The 6,311-nt window shown below is 41.1% G+C and overlaps 1 long non-coding RNA gene across 1 annotated transcript; it reads right to left on the bottom strand.

Annotated features, from left to right (window-relative positions):
* Positions 1-3,959: 3,959 nt before the first annotated feature.
* On the bottom strand, positions 3,960-5,954 carry LOC133038824 (uncharacterized). The gene is made up of 3 exons (XR_009688335.1): positions 5,612-5,954; positions 4,689-4,751; positions 3,960-4,224 (listed from the first exon to the last, which is right to left on the bottom strand). It is a non-coding gene; the product is annotated as an uncharacterized LOC133038824 (long non-coding RNA).
* Positions 5,955-6,311: the final 357 nt, after the last annotated feature.

The following is a 6,311-nucleotide window of genomic DNA, read 5'->3' as shown; positions in this document are numbered from 1 at the left end:
TCTGGGATATTCAATGGCTGCAGCAACCCTGCAGGCCTCTGATGTTCAGCCTTCACTTGCTGACAGGTAAGACACTTAGCAACAAACTTAGCGATGTCATTCTTCATGCTTGGCCACCAAAACATGGCCTTGAGGTCTTGATACATCTTCGTTGACCCCGGATGAACTGAGTAAGGAGTCGTATGAGACTCAGTCATAATCTCTCTTTTAATACCGTCATCCATAGGCACACAAACACGATTCATAAATCGTAACATTCCTGTTTCATCCACTGTAAAGTCACTAGTCTTCCCAGCCAAAACCCTATCTCGGGATTTCATTAACTCTGGATCTTGCAATTGTGCTTCTTTGATTCGCTCTAAAAGAGTAGATTGCAGGGTAATATTAGCCAACTGCCCTACAACCAACTCGATTTTAGCTCGGGTCATCTCATTTGCTAACTGCTGCGAGATTTGATTCACAGTATTTATCTGACTCTGCCCCTTTCTACTCAAGGCATCGGCAACCACGTTGGCCTTACCAGGGTGATAAAGGATCTCACAATCATAATCCTTCACCAGTTCTAGCCAGCGTCTTTGTCTCATATTCAGGTCTCTCTGGGTAAAGAAGTATTTCAGACTTTTATGATCAGTGTATATCTCACATTTCTCGCCATATAAGTAATGCCGCCAGATCTTTAGCGCAAATACTACCGCCGCGAGTTCTAAGTCGTGAGTAGGGTACCTCTCGCTCATACTCCTTTAATCGCCGAGAAGCATAAGCTATTACCTTTCCAGCTTGCATAAGAACACAGCCGAGACCTTGTCTCGAGGCATCACAATAAACAACAAATTTTTCCTTATCTGAAGGAAGAGTTAGCACTGGAGCGGTAATCAAGCGCTGCTTTAACTCCAAAAAACTTTTCTCACACCGATCAGTCCAAACAAACTTCAAATTCTTTCGAGTCAACTCCGTTAAGGGTACAGCGATCTTTGAGAAACCCTCAACAAATCGACGATAATACCCAGCTAAGCCCAAAAAGCTTCTGACCTCAGTAGCCAATTTTGGTATTGGCCAATCCCGAACAGCTTCAATCTTGGCCTGGTCCACCATTATCCCATCCTTATCTACTATGTGCCCCAAGAAAGAGACACGAGATAACCAGAATTCACACTTTTTGAATTTAGCATAGAGCTTGTGGTCTCGTAATCGTTGCAATACAGATCTAAGATGCAACTCATGTTCCTCTTCCGATTCAGAATAAACCAAGATGTCATCAATAAACACGATCACACATCTATCCAGGTAATCCTTGAATACCCGATTCATAAGATCCATGAATGCCGCCGGGGCATTGGTGAGTCCAAAAGACATCACTAGAAATTCATAATGTCCATACCGAGTACGGAAAGCAGTTTTCGGGACATCTTCCTCTCGAATTCTCAGCTGATGATAGCCTGAGCGAAGATCGATCTTGGAGAAGACCATCTTCCCTTTCAGTTGATCAAAAAGATCATCAATTCGAGGTAAAGGATATTTGTTCTTGATGGTAAGCTTATTCAACTCTCGGTAATCAATACACATTCGCAGACCCGTCTTTCTTCTTCACAAATAATACGGAGCACCCCAAGGAGAGTAACTCGGCCTAATGAATCCCGTATTCGGTAATTCTTGTAGTTGTATCTTCAATTCTTTTAATTCGCCGGAGCCATTCGATACGGTGCCTTTGATACCGGTTCCGCTCCGGAACCAACTCAATTACAAATTCAATCTCCCGGGTAGGTGGCAATCCCGGTAGATCTTCTGGAAAGACGTCAAGAAACTCGCATACCAATCTTGTACTCTCAGGTCCAGATGTCACAGGTTGGCTGGTATCCACTGCAGTAACTATGAATCCCAAACAACCTCTGCTCATCAGGTCCTTAGCTTTCAAAAGTGTTATTCTTGGTATGCGTGCCCCCTGAACTTTACCCACAAACACTGTTGGGTTGGCACTATCAGGCTCAAACACCACCATCTTCCGCTTGCAGTCAATCGTTGCCCCATACTTAGACAGAAAATCCATTCCCGTGGATTATATCAAAATCAGACAGTTGCAATTCTATTAGATTGGCGGTTAATTCACAACCGTCAATCCAGAAGGACAAGGACCGAATCCACCTAGTGGATACTATAAGGTCTCCCGAAGGTAAAAGGGTACCAAACCCCGAAGCATAAATATCACATGGTTTATCGAAATTTTCAATTACTCTACTTGACACATAAGAGTGGGTAGCTCCCGAATCAAACAATACAGTATAAGAACAACCATTTATAGACAATCGACTCCGTCACCACCGACGGACTAGCATCAGCATCAGCCTGAGTCATGGTAAAAAGTCGTCCCGGGTTCTGAGTAACATTCTTCTTAGGCTCCTCTTTCTTAGTCTGAGGACAATCTCTGATGAAGTGGCCCACCATGCCACACTGGAAACAAGTCTTGGCCCGACATTCACCCTGATGGTGTTTCTTGCATTTTGGACACTCAGGATAAGATCGGAATGAAGATCCGCGGCCCTGGCGGCCACCTCTGTTTCCCCGAAACTTCTTGTTACCCCCTGATGTTCCGGAAGCATCAACCTTTCATTTGTGATCAGTGTTACCACTGTCGGTCCCTTTACTGATATTACCACTAGCAGCAGGGTTCGATGCCGTGACAACATCCTTTGCAGTCTGCTCCTTTATTACCTGATGCTCAGCCTCCTCAGCAATTAAGGCTAGCTCTACCACTTTCTTGTACAAAGTGTCATGAGTAGTGGTAATCTTCAAGTCCCGACTGATTGTGGCATTCAGTCCTCTCACATATTTCTGTTTCCCCGGTGAAACTGTGGCGCGGATCACCAGCAAACTTGGACGGCTCGATCAAACTCTAGAGTGTATTCGGCCACAGACATCTTCCCCTGAGTTAATTTCACAAAGTCTTCCATGTGTGAAGTCCTCACAGCGATGTTATAAAATTTTTCTTCAAACAAATTCTTAAACTCATCCCAAGTCATTACATTGACATCACGAGTCTGTCCCACAATATCCCACCAGACGTGGGCATGATCTTGTAACATGAAAGCTGCACAATTCACTCTCTCTGTTCCCGTCACTCCCATATTATCAAGGATACGGGTGATTGTACTCATCCATTGCTCAGCTTTAATTATGTCAGTACCTCCCAGAAAAGTAGGAGGTTGCAGCTTCACAAACCGCTCAAACACGGAATCTCTATGCGGCATCATAAACCCCTGGTTACCCACCACTGGCACAGGCACTGGTGGTAACACTTGCTCAACAGGGGCAGCCGGTGTCGGTTGCCTTAATCGACGCAACTCTTCCTCTTGACGAAGTATGATACCTCGCATTTCATGGAACATCCGCCGGTCGGCCGGGAGGATTAGCATTGCCAACCCCCGCATTATCCCCCGGATTCTGCGGAGGTGCAGGCGGTGCCGGTGGATTGGTTTGGTCTACACCATGCTCTACTTGCTCGCCCTGTGGTCTAGATGATTGCGGAGGGTCCATTTTTACAAGTACCCCTGTAACCAACAACCCCAGCGAGTTAAGCACCAATACCACACTTATGCACTTATTACCTTAAACCCTAACTCAACTATTTACTTCATATAATTAAACACTTAACATATAGCATTTTAAGCATGGCATCATATATCACATAAATACTCTAGATGCTTACATACTGCCTAAAATGGAAAGCGGTAAATAATTGATCAAATAAGCAGTAAAGTATTTACTCTCAACACTTACTGCACCATGAGTCGAGCTTATCTCTGACGATGATTGTACATGTTCGACCGGTCTACAGGAAGTTTAAAAACCTTGGCGCTCTGATACCAAACTGTAACGCCCTAAGATTTAGGCACGCTACCCAATATGATTAAGAAACCCTAATCCTCTAAACGGGATTGGTTATAAAATAAGCGCGGAAATTAAAACTTTAAACGAAAACGGAATGAAAATAAACTTGTAATAATTTTAACCTTACAAACAAAAGTTACATGTTTCGGGATCCCAAAAAAAAAATCATTTTACAAAATATTACAAGTCTTTTCTCCTTAGCCGACCTAAGCGGCAAAAATAGAGTTACAAAAGTTTCAACGCTGGTAGACCCCAACCCGCTTGGTCTAGTGTGGCCCGAACATCTACATACATCGCCCAACTCCCATACTCATGGCTGATCAGAGATAGATTTACCCTTTCCTGCACAGTAGAGCACCCGTGAGCCAAGCCCAGCAAGACAGTAAGATATATCGTTAATCATATATAACTCATCACATAAATAATAATAATGCCATTTCATATTTGTCTGTATGACACAGACCTGCGTGTTACGCTCACACGCCTATTTATGTCTATGTGGCATAGACCTACGTGTTACGCTCACACGTCTAATTACAATAAGGCCTTAGAACGGTTCATCTCGGTTCTAGTTACCGAGTCCAACCCGATTATGCCTTGAACACATAACCCTTTACTTCAATATACAGCTATATACATCATGGCATAACAATTACATATTAACAATTCACTTGGGTAATAACCCTAAGCCAATAAACCGCTCACTTTAGAGTAATAACTCTAATCCCGGTTTCTAGTTTCTCATATAAATCACATTCCATATAAGCGTCATTGCGGATATCTCTACGTGCTAACTACTGTCTTACCTGATGTCCCACAAATATGGAGATTCCAAATCCCCGGGTGCTCCTGACCAAGTGCCGGTAATCCTAGTCACAATTCCGGGATACACAAGTATAGGGTTAATCCCAAAATCCATTTCCACAAATTAAAAACTGGGCATTTAAATTCCAGATATTCAGATAGAGCTCGGAACGAGCTTTCCAACGATATAAAGAACGTCCCAAACGGAGTCCCGAGTCAAAAGTTATGACCAAAACAAAAACCCAAAAAAATACAATAAGCTGCCAAAAATGGCCGCGGCTACTGGGTTTAAAAACCCAGGAAACCCAGTTTCCAGCCACGAAAATGCATCCAAAAACACCAATTTTCATGCTATATCAACCCACAATCATACCAAACTTTCACCTAACCTAAACCAAGTAATTAGAGAGGAATTACACCTAATTCACTCTCCAACAACACCAAAAACCAGCAACTAAAAATCAGCTTTCAACAATGAATTTCAGCCCCAAAAACTCATCCATTTCAACTCAATTCACAAGCAAAACTTAAATCCATTAAATAGATTTTCCAGTAATTAAATCAAAAGCTTAAAACACAATTCATGCATTAAAAAATCCAATGGTAAAAACCCCAAAAATTCAGATTAAACATCATAAACTTCAAAGCTCCAACTTAAGCAAAATCACCAAGAACTTCAAGCTCAAGAACTTGAACTTGAACAATTAATTTCAAAGTTCAATAACAGAATAAAAACACAATAAAATTCCTTTTAAATTCTGTCTAAACCTAACCCAACATCAATTCAAAAGATCCAAGTACAAACATGCTCAAATCAACAAGAAAACACCAACATGCATCTCAAGACCATCCCAACCTATTTCATGCTTTTCAACCATAAAATCACAAGAAGAAATTCATTAAATTTCAGCAATAGAAAAACTACCTCAAGCTTCAATGCAATGATCAAGCCACAACTCCTCAAACAATTCTTCAATTTCAAGCTTGAATACCAAGCAAATCACCAATTTTTCAACTAAATACAAAGAGAGATAGAGAGAGAGAGGAAAGGGGGCTGTTTTAGGGTTAAGGTAAATGCAGAAAATGAATTTCATTTTTTTACAAATAAGGCCTTTAGTTGAAAATAAATCCAAAAATACAAATTTACCATTTTGCCCCTAGGGCCATTTCTCACATACTCAAACAATCAAGGGCATTGAATTCATTTCATATATAACACATATTTAAATAATTTCAGATTATTCACACATAAATAAAATGCCAATAATTTATCCCAAAATTATATTTCGACCGCGAACCCGGTTCAGCCCGAAATACCCGATTGTGACTATACCGCGCCAACTTGTCAGAACACACCTGAAAAAGGACACACCAGATATACTATATAATAATATAGTTCATAAGCACATAAATAAATTAAATTCACAGTTTTACCCTTCTCGGGTCAAAATTACTAAAATGCCCCTAACTCACCAACGGGGTCTTAACATGTCATTTCTCATATTAATTCGCATATAATAAATTATAATATAATATAATTCTACAATAATACTCAATTAACTAGTTAGGGCTTTGCTAATCCATTTCCTTAATTTTAGGGTATTACATGTTGCCACTTTTTCCGT

The sequence above is a fragment of the Cannabis sativa genome, chromosome 6 (genome assembly GCF_029168945.1).
Source record: "Cannabis sativa cultivar Pink pepper isolate KNU-18-1 chromosome 6, ASM2916894v1, whole genome shotgun sequence".
NCBI lineage: Eukaryota > Viridiplantae > Streptophyta > Magnoliopsida > Rosales > Cannabaceae > Cannabis > Cannabis sativa.
The sequence above is the reverse complement of the archived record's forward strand: the minus strand, read 5'-3'. Positions and strand labels throughout refer to the sequence as shown.